This window comes from Pan troglodytes, chromosome 8 (genome assembly GCF_028858775.2).
Source record: "Pan troglodytes isolate AG18354 chromosome 8, NHGRI_mPanTro3-v2.0_pri, whole genome shotgun sequence".
In the NCBI taxonomy this organism is placed as follows: domain Eukaryota; kingdom Metazoa; phylum Chordata; class Mammalia; order Primates; family Hominidae; genus Pan; species Pan troglodytes.
In genome coordinates, this window is record NC_072406.2 from 90,571,416 (window position 1) to 90,579,391 (window position 7,976).

General features: G+C 52.8%; 1 non-coding gene across 1 annotated transcript; it reads left to right on the forward strand.

Moving 5' to 3' along the window:
* Nucleotides 1-5,326: 5,326 nt before the first annotated feature.
* Nucleotides 5,327-5,443, forward strand: LOC112204658 (small nucleolar RNA SNORA71). The gene has a single exon (XR_002938330.2). It is a non-coding gene; the product is annotated as a small nucleolar RNA SNORA71 (small nucleolar RNA).
* The last annotated feature ends 2,533 nt before the right edge of the window (nt 5,444-7,976 follow it).

Consider the following 7,976-nt stretch of genomic DNA (forward strand, 5'->3'; position numbering starts at 1 on the left):
CTGGTGTGCGTCTGCCCGTCCCAGTGGTGGCTCCTCTCTAGTGGTAGTCTCCATGCAGAAGGTGAGTGTGGGTTCTTCAGGGGCAGTGTCCAGCTTCACTTCACCTCTCTCATTCCTGAGTGTGCCCTCAGGAAGGACCTCATCTGGGTGGCAGCCACCTGGGCAGCCCACACCTCCTGCCTAGCTCTAACTTCCGTGCTTGTGTATGTGGAGACTCAAGGTCCTCTCTGCGGGTCCTTTCTCCTGGGAAAGCCAGGAAAAATGAGGTCAGTGATCCCCCATCCTATTCCCAGCCCTCTAAGCTCTGGTCTGTTTTCATTTTGCAAGTGCAGGCCTCTACAGCAAGCTGCAGCCTCCTTCCTGCCGAGACTGCCAGACAAGAAGGCACCACTTCCTGTGTTCACATTCCAGGGGCGTATGCCATGCCTTCCCCTAGGCCGCACTTGCCACTTCCGCATTCAGCTAGCGTCCAGCTAGGGTGGGGAGGTGCTGATCTCCTTTTGCTGGAGGCATCCCTGTCTCTAGGCATGATTCTCCTGGAGGCCTTTCTCCTGCTTGGCTTAGGGGAGGAGAGCATTTTTCTCACCATGAATTCTTCCCTTGCGCTAGGCCATACGACTCAGCAGTTTTGCCTCTTGCCTATCCTGAGTGCTTCTAGATGGGGACAGGGGTGAGATGAAGCAGAGGGCAGTTGGTGATCGTCCCATAGACAGCCTGCTGGGCCTGCTTGTCAACAGCTTTCTCAGTGTGGAGTTGGTGTTTCTTCATCACATTGCGGGCCCAAGTAGCCAACCCCAGACCCACAGGAGGGTCCCACTCAGCTTCCTGTTGTCTCCCCACCCAATGGTCCTCCTCCCTATTATGTCCTCCCTGCTTTCCTACCCTGGACATTCAGTGAGCCTGACTCTGTCCCAGGCCCTGCTCTAAACCCTGGGGGGGCATAGACATGGGACAGCTCCCACTGCACTCACTGAGAGGTGGCAGAATTCTCCAACAGTTACCAGCCACCATCCTGCATCTGCCAGGAGCTCCTGCTCTGCCAAATGACCAGGCTGTGATACTAGGGTGGTTGGATTGTAGTGGAGGCAAGCCCAGGGATGTGGACACACAGGGCAGGGCCAAATCACCAACTTTGGGGATTTAGGGGAAGCTTCCTGGCTTGGAAGAGGTGGTGTCTGAGTGGGGCCTTGAAGGATGAGTAGGGGTTTGCCACTCAGACACAAGAAGAACATTTTACGCTGAGGGAATGAAACATGAAAGTGGGGGCTGAATGCAAAGATGCTGAGTGTGATTGGAGCATAGAGGAGATGACATGATGGGAAGGGGCGAGGGACAGGCAGGGAGCAGGTCATGAAGGGTCCTGGAGACCGTGCTATGGTAGGGAGCACTTCCCAGAAACATCTCAGAGTGAGCTGTTGGGCACTCCTCCCTTCACCCCAAGGCTTCTGTTTTGAAGGGTCTAGTTGGACACTTTCTTCACATGGTGGCAGCTCTGAAGCTGCAAGCACTTGAGTAGCCAGCATTTCTGAGAAGGGAGGACTTCCCATATTGATTGCAGCAGAGCAGGTGGAGGTGATGGGTGGGCAGCAGAGATCCGAGCAGGATGGAGGATGAGGCAGCTCCCTTTGGGTCCTCACTCCAGTGGCTTTCATAGGAGGGGCCTGAGCGTCAGGACAATTCCTGGCTTGGTTTGTCTGGGGAAGTCTTTGGCTAAAATACCAGGGGCAGAAATCTTGGCTGGGAAAGAGGAATTCACAGGACTCGAATGATTTACCTAAAAGAAAAAGCAGAACAGGGATTATTTTTTTTGGAGGTGGGACTCTGGCGTGACATTTTAAAAATGCATGTTTCCATTTCTCATGTTCTGTGAGCATATGTTGCTTTTCAATAAGAAAAAACCCCATGTTCGTTCCCCAGCTATTTCACCAGTGCCTATTTATCTTGTGCCAGCCTTCAGAGACCCTGCGGGTAGAGGGATACACTAGACAGGGCAGCCATCACCTTCCCAGAGCGCGACCCTCTCTCACAGTTAGTGGGCACCCACTGTGGTGGGTCTAGGGGCACTTCCTGTATCACCTCACTCGTCTTGACAATGACTCTTGAGGATGGGTATAATTAACATCAACTTCCAGATGAAGAACCTGAAGCTCATAGCAGTTAAATCACTTGGCTGAGGTCACACAGTAAGGTGTAGCCACGTTGGGCTTCCAGTCCAGATGAGCTTGGCCCCAAAGCCTGGGCCATTTGATGCTGATTCTTTTGGTCTATTGGACTCCTATGCAGGCTCCCTCTGCCAGGCCTGCCCCTTTGCACCTTGGGTACCTCTGGGGAAGTCATACAGCTTCTCTAGGCCTCGGTATCCCCACCTATAAACTAGGGATAATTACATCTCCCTCGCAGGCTCATTATGAGGCATAGGGAGGTGTGATTAATGCACGTTACTCAGGACAGTGCCTGACACTGGATGCCTGGCTAATGAGGTCTTCTAATCATGGTGTGGGACAATGTGAGCTGGCGTTGATTCCCTGCTTCTATCACAAGAAATAATTCACTTCTGTCTCTTTCCAGTTTCTGGCTTCAGAAGATGTAGGTCCTGGGCTTCCTTAAGCTCCTAAACTCAGACTCAGGGGAGGGATCTGTATGGAAAAGGCAGTGGCCTCCCTGTCCTGGTTCCCACATCACTGTCCCCTGGCTTCCCATGGCTGTTTCTTCTCAGGCCCAGGCTCAACCCAGCCCTGGAGATAGCCCAGACATGGGCCTTCAGCATGGAACATCAACCCCATTCACACGTGGTCTTAAGATTAGTTACAAAGACCAAGGCCAGGGTGAGCCTGGAGCAACCATGTATTCAACGCTCCTGCTGCTGTAAGTCTTGCTGTTTGGGACCTGTTTTCTCCAGGTGCTCCACATACATCACCCACACCCACTGCTTGGAACACAGCATGTTTGCCCTGCTGGTTCCCTTCCAAGATGACAACCATAAACTCTGCAGTCTGAAGGAGACCCTCTGTTTCTGGAGGGTTACCAGAAGGTTGTGCTGCCCATCCATCTCCCAGAAGAGCCCGTTCTTTCCTTCATTTGAAGTCAGACCATCCCCTACCTTGCCGTGTGTTCTGTTCCAGGTAGCATTGCCTTGCCACCTAGCTCCACTTAGGTGTGGTACCCTGGGCTTGTATTGAAGGCAGGATGTTGGGAGAAGCAGCCCCTAAGAAGCTAGTTATTGTGCCTATTGCAGGAGGAAGAGTGTTAAGGAAATTGCTGGGAGACATTTTTCTCACCTTTAGAACCAGGAAAAGGAGGGCCGATTATGCAGAGTTCCTTTTTATCTGTGGAAACCAGGCTGAATGAGACTGCGTCTTCCTCTCCGCTTTGTCTACTAGGAAGCACAGAGCCCAATGCATAGCCCATTTCTAGGAGGTGCCCAGGACCACAGCATTAACACCATGGTGTGTAACCTCACCCTTGTCTAGTGATTGACCGGAGCCTGCTGGTCCCCAGGACTGCTCTTTGTGCTGTCCTTTGGGGTCCAGCTCTGCATCTGACTTGGTTCCCCCCAGCCCCATCAAGTCAGCTGGAGAGCAGGACCTCCCTGGGTTCTGGCTGCTTCTCTTTCCAGCAGACCTGTGTCTTCCTGGCATCCCAACAGCCATGGTTGACTTTTCACGTTTCCATGGGAACAGTCTGACTGTAGCCAGACAAGTAACTAGAGAGGCTGAGGAGGAGCGTGTGTGAGTGTGTGTTGTGTCTGAGGCTGCTCTTGGAGCCCAGAGATCTTGTGTACTTCCCTTCGGCTTGCAGTGGCTGCAGCAGCCTCCTCTTGGTGGTAATCATGGCCCATTTGCACCTCCTACATCTCCATTGCTGACATAATATTGCACCGGGGTCCATCCATCTGCATAATCATCTTAACCTGCTCCCATAAGAGAGTTTAAAAGGTCTGGGCTGTTGGAAAATGACCATAAAGCCTGAACGCAGATACCTTTAGCAGCAACGCCAACATCTATCACAGGGTAATTAGAGGCAAGGAGTGAGGGCTCCTGGCTCTGTGTCGGGGAACTGTTTGGGGCTGCGTCTGCTCTGACTGTTGAAAAGAAAGGGAGGGAAAGACCCAAGAAGGCAGTCCAGGAAGGAGAAGAGCAGTTTCTGCAGCAATAAGAGGATTTCTTTTTACTGGAGGGCGTGCAGCTTCTCCAAGGGGAAGGAACTTTGCCTAAGACTGTTTGGGGACTCCTGGGACCTCTGTTCACACGTTGAATGCGCCATGGTTTTCTGAAACTAGAAAAATAATGACCAGGACTGTTCCTTTCTTACTGTGTTCTAGGTCCCAAACTCTGGAGTGCTGTGTGGTCTTGAACAAGCGCCCTTTTCTCTCTGTGATCCCATTTTTCTATTTGTAAAATGTGGGGATTGGACAAATCCGTCAGTTTCCAAACTCTTATTTGTGGAACACTGGGGCTCACTGGCAGGGATGGGGAGAGGGAAGGGGGTAGGCAGGGGTGAGACCCACCTCCTTTACTCCAACCACAGTGGCTTTTCTTTCATTGGTCCTACATTCAGCTTTCTAAGGAAGGTTATACATGAAGAACAGTTTTCTGCTACCAGAAGCACTGGACCCCCACTGGGCTCCAAGATCACTTAGAGTCTCTGGTGTTTGTATGATAAAAGTACGAGGCTTGGAAAACCAGATTTTGCTACGTCCTTTAACAAGTGTCTGTTTCGTAACTAGCTTTATTGTGCTGAATTTGATCTCTCCAGAAAAATAGTGACATCTGTGCAGACAGGCAGTGCGACTTGAGGGAGTGTGAGGACCCCACGGAGTCAGACACAGAGGGGCAAGAACAGCTCTTGCAAAGCAGAGACCAGGGGCCAACTGCCCACAGCCGGCCTCCTCAGGCCCAGTGGGGCTCCAAGTCTTCGGGAATGCCCCAGGCAGCGGGTGGCTGTCCTCTCTGTGTTGAAACAACAGAGCTGTTTTCTTCTGGGTCCTCCGCCCCCCTTGGCTGTCAGCTCTGAGCAGGGTGTGCAGCCCCCTGGCTCCTATCCACATGGAGCCTGGTCATCTCCTTCTGGGGTCTATCAACTGCATGAGCTGTCAGTGGAGGCCACTGCGGCCTCTCCGTTGCTGACCTCTTGTTCCCCAGCCTCTTGAAAACTCGCTGCAATTTGTCTCTGATCCTGCTGCAGTCTCCCCGCCTTCCCCTGAGGTCGGGGCCTCAGGCTCTCAAGACTGTAAGGCTCACTGTCTCCGCTGCTGCCTCATTTGCCAGGCACTTCAAGCTCCAAGTCTCCCCTCCTTCCTCACCTTTAGGTCTTTGAAATTTTGCGCCCCTATATTTGAAAGTTATCCTGGTCATTGACAGTGCAGGGAGAGAAACTGCTGAAAGCATTCCCCCTTGTTTGGAGGGTCCACTCCTGTCCCTTCTAAACTCTGGAGTTTTCCACACCTCCTCTTTTCTGTCACCTTTTAGATGCCTCCTGATACCTGGTGTCTCGCTTATGGTGTGCTCCCTGTGTGAAGCTCAGTGCTGGTGTCTGTGAGGCTTTAACCAAGGTATACATTGAAAAAAAAGGAGAAGAAGAAGAAATAAAAGAAACTTTTTTCTGTCTGACTTTCTATGTGTGTCAGCCCAGGCCTGGGGAAGTGTGAGGGCAGGCTGGGTGAGTTTGCCAATCTTGTCATCCCAGAACCCCAGAAACATCACTACCCTAGTGCTCCCTGCACACCCAAGCCATGCTGGCCAGATGTGTCTCTCTGGTCTCTGTTGGACTCCAGCCCAGCCTATTCTCCTTGGCAGCAGCTCCTGGCATGCTCTGCAGAAGGGGCAGCTATTTCAAACCAGGCTGAGGGCCCTGGATGTGGCCATTTAAAGAAAAGATGATGGTAGCTGTCTTGCCAGGCAGCACCACTGCGGTCTCACAGAGCACCTGGCAGCCTGCTTCAGAGTACACACATTGCCTGCAAAGAGTGCTGGTTTTCTGTTCCTTCTCAAAACTTTGCCTTGGGACAGTGGCTGGGTCGGAGGCTAAGGCCGTCTTGGGGCATCCTTTGCCCAAGTGCAGTTCTTCCCACTGAGCCACAGTGTAACCTCTGACAGAGTCTGCCCAGGCTGGGGCTGGCGGGTCACCTATTTATTTTAATAGGGCAATCTCTTTTGCGATGACTGTAAGCAGAGGCCCCAAGTGAAAGACATTTGAAAACAAGCTGCCTGGAAACAAGCCTCTTGGAGGACCACAGGGGGGTGGATTCTGGAGTCTTCTCTTAACGTGCATCCATGCCTCCCCTGCCTCCATTCATGTTGGCCTAGTCCATGGCCCTCCCCTCCTACTTGAGGAGAACAGCCTTCCAGACTCCTGGAGGCCCAGGCATGGGACGTGCCACAGGTGGACCTAGAACCCAGGTCTCTGAGTCTCAGTCCACTTCTCATCACTCCTGCTGAACCCACACGTCCCTCAGCAGGTATATTAACTAGAAGAGCCTTGTTGTGGCTGTGGAGGTCTGGCAGTTACATGGAGGCGCAAATAAACTCTTGCAAGATACTGTGGGGTGCTAGAAGGAGTAACTTCCTGGAAGGCAAGAGACCTGGTTGTGGTCTCAGATCTGCTAAGCGGCTGTGTGATGTTGGATGAGCAGCTTGCCCTTTCTGGCCTCGGCACCTGTAGTTGTACAGTGAGTGGTTTGACTCTGGGATGTGTCAAGGCCTCTTCAGGGTACCTCTGCTCTAGGTAATGTCAGGATCTTTCACGAGGCATGAGGGAGAAGCTTTTGGTAGCAGACAAGAGCACGTGGAGCAGGACGGGATGACCCTGGTGTTCTCATGGAAGAAGGTCCATGACAGCTCCTTTTCCCCACGTGGCCTCGTCTTGGGGCCCCAAAGTGAGTGCAGTGTGGGGCCTGCCTGCTGCCCCTCCTGGAAGCCCTCGCTGGGGCAGTGAGCAGTTCCATGCTCTATATCTTCATCCCATGGTTCTTCCTAGGGATCCACTTGTGACAAATGCCTCCTTGATGGGAAGTGGGCAGGAAACATCTCCTGAAGTGCAGGGAGCCGGCCCTCTGGATGTAGCAAAGTCCCACCTATTCATGTGGGCACCAACCTGGGCAGGTATGAAGTGACAGAGAGGAGGAAGCTTAGCACCTGCTGTCAGGGCGTGTAGACTGGCAGGGTAGGCAGCAGTACTGCTGCTGAGGTCATGAATCTTAGTCCTCTCACTCAGCTGGTGACACAAATCACTTGTCCCACAGCTGCTTCCACGATCCATTCTGTGGGGCTGGTGGAAACCCATCACCTCGGCTCCTCTGGGGTTGTCCTCCTGCCTCTCAGATTCCTTCTCTGGGCATGGCTCATCCCAGGAGTCAGAGAGAGGGTCCTCTGGGTATCACCCCTCAGGCCCCTGGGCCCTCACTCTCCCTGCCTGTAAGGCCCCTTCAGGGCACAGCCTGCTCTCTGCTGCCTTCCAGCCCTGACTAAGGCACAAGGCTCCTTTCTGTGGCTGTCCCCAGCCCTGGCCCCCAGAGGTCTCCCCAGGAGCCTTTGCTGTGGGCTGTTGCTCAGCAGGAGCAGAGAAGGCAGGGTCCCTCTCTCGAGGAATAGCTTTCACTACTCTCCTCCCTCCAGCTTGGGGAAATCTCCTTTTGGTTTGGGAGCAATACTTCCACATTTACGTTTCTTCCAAGATCCCCTGCTTCTTGCTAAGACCCTGGCTCTCCTACTTTCTTTCTCCACAAAGCCTCCACATCTTCTAACAGATTTACACCACTGGAAACAAAAGCCAGGACATCTCGTGGGTGCCTTCTGCTTTCCCCTGTGTAGCCGGCATCTTGTGAAACAAGGGTGCACAGAGAGAACGGACAGGAAAGGGAGAGCAGAAAACTCAGGAAAGAACAGGCCCTCTGAGCTGGGATTTTAAAGTAGTATCTGGGCACCATCCCGGATACTACGTTCCCATGTAGAAGCACATGTGAACATGAGCGCTTGCCC